The sequence below is a fragment of the Dipodomys ordii genome, unplaced genomic scaffold (assembly GCF_000151885.1).
Source record: "Dipodomys ordii isolate 6190 unplaced genomic scaffold, Dord_2.0 Scaffold7, whole genome shotgun sequence".
Taxonomy (NCBI): Eukaryota; Metazoa; Chordata; class Mammalia; order Rodentia; family Heteromyidae; genus Dipodomys; species Dipodomys ordii.
The window spans coordinates 5,403,049-5,411,261 of NW_012267223.1; the positions used below are offsets into that span (position 1 = coordinate 5,403,049).

The window sequence follows — 8,213 nt, forward strand, 5'->3', positions numbered from 1 at the left end:
CCAACCAAAAAAAAAAAAAAAGAGTCTCACAGACTTTCCTGCCCGGGGTGGCTTTGAACTGTGACCCTCAGATCTCAGCCTCCTGAGTAGCTAGGAGTACAGGCATGAGCAACCGGCACCCAGCCCCTGAAAGACTTTCTAAGACACAAGTCTGATCAAATCACTGCCTACTTACAACCTTTCATGATTTCCCCTCTGGTGCATTAACATACTGATCTGATCCTTCGGTCCAGAAACCTCTACCTCTTCTGGCATAACTTTGAGCTGCTTTCTCTTCTTGGAAAGGCTTCAGATACACAGGCTGCCTGTGAGGCTGTGCCGCCCAAGAGGCCTTATCAGAGCAGGTGCTGTATCTGACACACTCACCAGGACATCCAGGGTAGGACCTGAAATAGCAGGGGTTCAACAGGTATTTTTTGAATAATGAGCGAATCAATGTAGCAGTTAAGGAAATACAAATTTTCTACCATCCTAACAGAGTAGAGTTGTTGGGGTTTTGTGGTGCTTGGGGTTCTTTTTAGGTTGGTCCCAGGACTTGAACTTAGGACCCAGGCACTGTCCTGAGCTTTTTGGCTCAAGGCCAGCACTGTACCATTTTGAGCCACAGCACCACTTCCGGTTTTCTGGTGGTTCACTGGAACTAAGAGTCTCATAGATTTTCCTGCCTAGGCTGGCTCTGAACTGGATTCTCAGATCTCAGCCTCCTGAGTAGCTAAGATTATAGGCGTGAGCAACCAGTGCCCAGTTTAAAATTAATTTTTATAAATATTAAAATATTTAGCAATTTAGATGTCCAATAAATGTTGGCTATTACTGTTGCTGTTCTGGAAATCATTCCACAAGTAAGAAATACTTGAGCCAGGCGCAGGTGGCTCACACTGTCATCCTAGCTACTCAGGAGGCTGAGATCTGAGGATCACCGTTCAAAGCCAGCAGGGGCCAGAAAGTCCATGAGACTCTTTATCTCCAATTACCTACCAGAAAACTGGAAGTGGCACTGTGACTCAAAGTGGTAGAGTGTTCGCCTTGATCAAAAGCACTCAGGGACAACACCCAGGCCCTGAGTTCAAGCCCCATAATGGATCAAAAAGGAAAAATTCTTGCTGGAGCCATCAAGTGTGCAGCAAGTGATAGAGCACCCTGGCTATCAAGCAAGAAGCCCTGCATTCAAACACCAGAGGGTATGGTGTGGTAGTGCCTGACTTTAATCCCAGCACTCCGAAGACTAAGGTAAAAGTTCTGCTTCCTGTGGCATTACTATGACAATAACTTACAAAGTAAGTTACTGCTAACTTACAAAGTAGAAGTTGTAACACTTTAAGCAAGCATTCAAAGAGACAGAACCAAGATAAACATGAGCAGAAAGGATCTGTAATAATTCAGCAGGGATTTCAGCCTGGCTCCCAAGCAGGGAGGGAGGAAGGTATACACTAGGACTTGCTTCTGCCTGTGACACATGGATTACTGTTCCCTATCACCACCCACAGCGCGCACGTGCGCGCGCACACGCACACGCACGCACACACACACGCCAGTCCCCCATACAAAGGTCTGCAGCTATAGGAAGAAAAGTGGGTCTAAAAGAGTGAGGAAAGAGGACCTAACGAAAGAGACCAGAGCTCTTGACCTTAACAACACCCGGCCCGCTGCACACACGTTTCAGTTGACAGCTCCATTTCCAACTATCCCTGTGGGTAAGTAGCAGAAGAGCAGACAGGCATGAGGCGCATGCAAGGCTATGTATTATGGCAGATTAGCACATGCCTCCCTGCTACACAGCTCGCGGTCACTTTTAAGAAGTCTTCGACCCTCCTTTTCTTTTTCCTTCTCATGTTTCATCTCTGCAGGTGCTGAGACTGGAAAATTGGTTTCACTCATTTCCCTCATCATCTTGACTTCTCAACCTCTACGGAATGCGCTCTCATCTTGAGGGATGTGCGCAACGTGCTTCTACCTCAGTCTCCACTTCTGATGGGCCAAGGCCGGAGAGCCTGACTGACCTTCCATCCCGGGCTCCAAAGCTCATCCAGACGCCACCAGCTAAGCGCACCCTCTTCAAACCCATCCTCCAGCCACAACACCACTGCGGCCGCTTCCCATCATACCCAAAGTTAACCAGACAGGAAATTAACTTGCGATACAGACAGACAAAGGGTCTTGAGCCCACCTCTCGGTCGGGGCAGCACCTGTGGTGTGGTGTGTGGTGTGATGGGAACACTGAGATCCCTTCCGAGTTCCAAGACTGCAAATGCCTGCGGTCACTAGTGTGACCCAACCCCCATTCCACAGAGGAGGAGGAGACAGAACGGCCACTGGAGTCTCTCTAAGGAACTGGCCAACACAGAACACAGCCCGTTTCCATATCCAGCCTCTCGAGGAGCACACTCCTGTGTGACTGCCCACACTTTACTACCAGTGCCCGTGCGCGCTGCCTGTTCCCTCCCTCTCTCCATCTGTCCTTAACAATCCCAAGTCCACCCAGGAAGCACGCATCCACACTGAGCCCTAGCCGGGGCCCAGGATCTTGCCTTCCTTTAAATCTCTGCTGTACTTTGTACCTCACCTGTAGCGATCAGGAATTGCCCGTGCACTGAAAAGGTGCTGGGTTGATGCTGGTGGGAACGAACCTGGCCACATCAGTTACAAACGCTGCTGCAGTCACGCAGCTCTGATTCTGCCACTCATCTCCCCTGCATCATCCTTAGACCACCTGAGTCTTTTAGTCTTCTGATGTCATCAGAAGTTCCAAGTTTCAAAATTCCAGGTAAGTATTCTCAGAAGTCTCACACTTCTAGGAAACATTCTGCTTCAAGCATCAATTTTTTTTTCTTTGCCAGTCCAGGGGCTTGAACTCAGGGCCTGGGCGCTGTCCCTGAGCTTCTTTTGCTCAAGGCTACTTGGGCCATCGTGCCATTTCTGGCTTTTTCTGTTTCTGTAGTACTGAGAAATGGAACCCAGGACTTGATGCATGCTAGGCAAGCACTCTACCATTATACCACATTCCTAGCCCTGTTTTTTAAATTAGCAAATACTTAAAAGTGCAATCATAACTACTCCAAAAGTTTATGCAAGTTTTTTTTGCAGAGCAGGGTAACATAAACTACTCAGTAAACTGAGGCATGATGATCAGAAGTTCAATTTACCAAGTCTTTGTCTAAAGAAAAACATAAACAAGAGCTACACACCTGTAATCCTAGCTACTCAGTGGCTGAGATGTGACGTTCCTGGTTCAAATCCAGCCCAGGCAGGAAAGTCTGTGAGACTTTTATGTCTAATAAACTTCCCCCTAAAAGTCAAAAATGGAGCTGTAGCTCAAGTGGTAAGATCACTAGCTTTGAGCAAAAAACAACCTCAGAGACAGTGCCCAGGTCCTGAGTTCAAGCTTCAGGACCCTCACAAACTAAACTAAACTAAATAGAGCTGGCTCAAACAGTAGAAAACCTGCCTAGCAAGCAGGAAGCCCTGAATCCAAACCCTAGTACTGTCCAAAATAAATCAAATATTTTAAAGGGTTGGGGAATGTAACTCAGAGGTAGAACATCTGTTTAGTATATGAAATCCATGGGTTCAAAATCCAGTTTGGATCAGTGGCCTGTAATCCTAGCTACTCAGAAAGCTGAGATCTGAAGATCACAATTCAAAATCAGCTCAGTCAGAAAAGTCAGTAAGACTCTTATCTCCAGTAAAGCACCAAAAAGCTAGAAGTGGAGCTGTGACTCAAGTGGAAGAGTACTAACGAGCAAAAAAGCTCAGGGCAGGGGCTGGGAAGGTGGCTCAGTGGTAGAGCGCTTGCCTTGCTTGCATGAGGCCCTGGTTTTGATTCCTCAGCACCACATAAGCAGAAAAAGCCAGAAGTGGTGCTGTGGCTCAAGTGGTAAGAGCACTAGCCTTGAGCTGAAGAGCTGAAGGACAGTGCCCAGGCCCAGATTTCAAGCCCCAGGACTGACAAAAAAAAAAAAAAAAAACCTCAGGGGAGGGGCCCAGGCTCTGAGTTCAACCCCCAGGACCAACACAAAACATACAAAAAAAGGAAAAAAAACAAAAACAGTACCACAAAAAAAAGGGGGCCAGGCTGGGAATGTGGCTCAGTGGTAAAGTGCTTGCCTAACATACATGAAGCCTTGAGTTTGATTCCTCAGTAGCACATAAACAGAAAAAGCCAGCAAAGGCGTTGTGGTTCAAGTGGTACAATGTTAGCCTTGAGCAAAAAGCTCAGAGACAGCACCCAGGCCTAAGTTCAAGCCCCAGGACAGGCATTAAAAAAAAAGGGGGAGGAGCAGACTTTCTATAAATCCCGTATCAATGAAGGTTATTTCAATTTTGTACTCATAAAACAACATCCCTACGGTATTGTCACGTGAATACCTTAGGTACTTATTCAGTTTTTTTCCCATAAAAAGTAAACAATCTCTAATAAACAACGTTAGCCCATGTCTGCATGCACAGTATACAAATGAGTTACTTCTTATACTAGGAATTTAATATTTTAGTGCTTAAATATTCTAAACTACAAAAACTAACTAGTCTAAATCACCAATAAAGTGTATTTCTCTTAGATCTTGACATTCCTATTTAACCATTTTGTTTTTGTATTACCCTTGGGATATCTTAACCCAAACACACACACATTTACTAGACAGCCTCCCTCCAGGAAGAACAGACTATAAAACTAATAAAACTAGCTAGCATGTAACTCCAAACAATTCATGATTTTTCACTGGTACACTTCTAGATAAGGGGACATATACTACAAGGTAAAACACAAAGTGTAGTACACATTCTACCATAGTTTTGGTAGAGTATGTTTCAAAAGGCAAAAGTTCATGTGGGGGCGTGGCTCTGCAGGGGCGTGGCTCAAGTAGCAGAGCCTCTGCAAGACACAAAGTTCAAACCCCAATACTAGCTCTCCCCCCCCAAAAAAAGTAAGACATTCAGGTTAACACCACAAAGGAAGCTCCCTGGCAATCAAGTTAGTTGCTATTAGAAACAGCTATTGGTCAAACTGTTTGGCAAGAAGGGCTGTAATCAATCACTGGACACCTATTTGAACATGTTAAACTGGAATTCCCTTGTACAGTACAACCATTTGAAATTTAGAAAGTAGGCTGGGCACTGGTGGCTCATGTCTGTAATCCTAGCTACTCAGGAGGCTGAGATCTAAGGATGGTGATTCAAAGCCAGTCCAGGCAGGAGAGTCCATGAGATTCCAGCTTTTTCTGTGTATGTGGAACTGAGGAATTGAACCCAGGGCTTCATGCATACTAGGCAAGCACTCTACCACTAAGCCACATTCCGAGCCCCATGAGACTCTTATCTCCAATTAACTACCCAGAAAACGGGAAGTGGCTCAAGTGGTAGAGCACTAGTCTTGAGCTAAAGAGCTCAGGGACAGTGCCCAGGCCCAGAGTTCAAGCCCCAGGACCAACCCCCCCAAAAAAAAAAATTTAGAAAGTAAAAAATTGTTGATCAAAACCGAATCAGACCAACTCTGTGTCTTAAATCCAAAATATTTGTTATGACACAAGCTGAACAATTCTCAAAACTTCATCTATTACAAATCCTCACTACAATAATTTATCTAACCCATCTTTCTTGAGTTCCTGCTATGTTAGTAGTATCCATGAGGAGTCAGTAAGTTCAAGTAAATACAGGACAAGTAACCCCAAGTATGCTAAAGTGTCAGGAAGAAAATGTTCCCCCCTAGTATCATAAATAAACAAATTTCTTGTTTTAAAAAAGAAGACTGCCATGCACTGGTGGCTCACACCTGTAATCCTTCCTACTCAGGAGGTTGAGACCTGAGGATGGTGGTTCAAAGCCAATCCAGGCAGGAAAGAAAGTCAGAGAGACTCTTACCTACAGTTAACCACCAAAAAGCCAGAAGTGGAGTTGTGGCTCAAGGGATACGGTGCCAGCCTTAAGCAGAAAAGCTAAGGGTTAGCACCCAGAGCACAGGTCCCATGTTTCAGTCTCAACAACAACACACACACACACACACACACAACCACCAATTCTAACTTAACATATGCACTGCCATCAATGCTAAGTATTACTTGCTAGGTCTTAATCAGGAATTAAAGTTAGCGGAACCATTGAACTATCCTGCCCAAATGCCTCAGTTTTAACTTGACAAAACTTTCTCCAGTCATGAACATACTTTAGTCTTCAGGTTTCAATTCTTGGTACAAAGGGAAGACTTCTTAAGATAAAACCTATTAAGTATAAGAAATGTGCATGAGCCTTGAGCTGAAAGAGCTCAGGAACAGCGCCCAGGCCCAGAATTCAAAAGAGAGAGAGAGATGGGCATGGGGCTGGAGGCATGGCTCAGGTGGTACAATGCCAGTGAGCAAAAACATCAGATATTGAGTTAGAGTCCCCTCAGAGAAAAAAATAAAAATAAAAAAGACACACAAAGCCGAGCACTGGTTGCTCACGCCTGTAACCCTAGCTACTCAGGGAGGTTGAGATCTGAGGATCGCAGTTCAAAGCCAGCCCAGGCAGGAACATCCCTGAGACTCTTATCTCCAATGAGCCACCAGAAAACCGGAAGTAGTGCTGTGGCTCAAGTGGTAGAGCACTAGCCTTGAGCGGAAGAGCTCAGTGGCAGGGCCCTGGCCCAGAATTCAAGCCCCACAACAAAACAAACACCCCCCCACACACACACACACAAACCCAAGAAATTAAAACATGCTCAAGCAGTAAAAGACAGACATATTTCACACTAGGCTTATGCCTTTTACCTGCCAGCCTCTCCCCTCACTCCCCACAATGCTTACTACCACCACGCGAAAGAAATTACCTTTCTCTCTTCAAGTTAGGAAAACCTAAATGGATTTGCATCTGGCTTAACAGCTGTATTTCTCCTGATAAACACTTATGCATCTATTAAAAAAACGGAAACCTTTAACCACTTTTCATTCTCCCAATCTCTGTAAAAATGACAAATTACAAGTTGGTTAAAGTTCCTATTTCCCCACAAACTTTACTTTGTAAATGCTTCTAGAACTGGATTGTAATTTATTATACCCACGTTCATAAAATATACAGACCCGATAGCTTGTTGTTACAAGTTATATTTTTTGACAAGTTAGTAAACCACAACTCTGCATTTAATACAAAGCAGCAATTGTGCGTGGGTTACTTTCTTTTCTTTTTAATTTTTTTTTTTTTTTTTTTACAAAATGTATCTCAGCATTAGCCTTGAGAAACTTTCTGTGAGAAAACAGGAGAGCCGTCACCATGGAGAAATGCCTTAAAAGATCACGGAGGCCTTTTTCCTCAGACATGGCAGGAGGAAAGCATGGTGGTACATTTGTTGTGAGTGGGTGACCTGCAAAGTTCTTCCGCACTCCCGCCTGGACGATCGACTACACATCTTCCGCAACAGGTGCCACCGAACTGCGTTTCCCCGGCAGAGCCCGGGGCTCCGGAGACCTAGGGGCCCTGCGGTTCTGTACTTCTGACTTTCTGGATTGCACTAACATGATTTGGAACCTCCTCGACTGTCGAATGCGGGGTCCTCTGCTTTGGGCCTTGCAATGTGCCCGCAACTGTTGCACGCGCCCATGGGCACTTGAACACACACACACACACACACACCGCACGCGCGGGACCAGAAGAGCTCCCCTCCACCCCCCTCCGTCCAACCTACCACAACACGCTTTTCAGACCGCACTGCCACGAGAGAGGGGAGCGTGTTGTGCGTGTGCCGGGGCTGCCACAAGCTACCCAGATCCTCGATCCCCGTGTAAGGAACAGAACCAGAATAATGATGAAAATAATAAAAAATAAAATAAAAACCGTCAGGAACCCACGTTAGCGCTGCCCAGAGGTCTGGCCAACACGAGAGGCTTGCTTCATTCCCAACGCACACCACCCCAAAACAAGAGGAGGAAAGAGACAAAATAAATAAATAAGTAAACACAATGGATGCGTGCCAAAGTTTCAACCCTGCCCGGCCCGGGCACTGCGGTGGCACACATTTTGAAGGAGGGGGGAAGGAGGGAGGAGGGCCGGGGAGGGGGGTGCGGGGCTGAGGGTGGGATGGCATGGAGGAAGGTAGAGAAAGGGAGCGAGCGAGCGTGTGTGGCCTGCCAGGCAACAATGCAATCTCCATTTTGAACAATGCGCCTCTTTTTCTCTTGCAAATCGAGTTTTGGGGGGTGGCTGTGGGGCTGGGGTTGTTTTTTTGCCACTTGCGGTCGGCGTCGCCG

The 8,213-nt window shown here is 46.0% G+C and overlaps 1 protein-coding gene across 7 annotated transcripts in view; it reads right to left on the bottom strand.

The window, feature by feature from the left end:
• The window catches only part of Bptf (bromodomain PHD finger transcription factor), a 142,774-nt gene that overhangs the window by 133,947 nt on the left and 614 nt on the right, over positions 1–8,213 (bottom strand). The window lies entirely within an intron of this gene.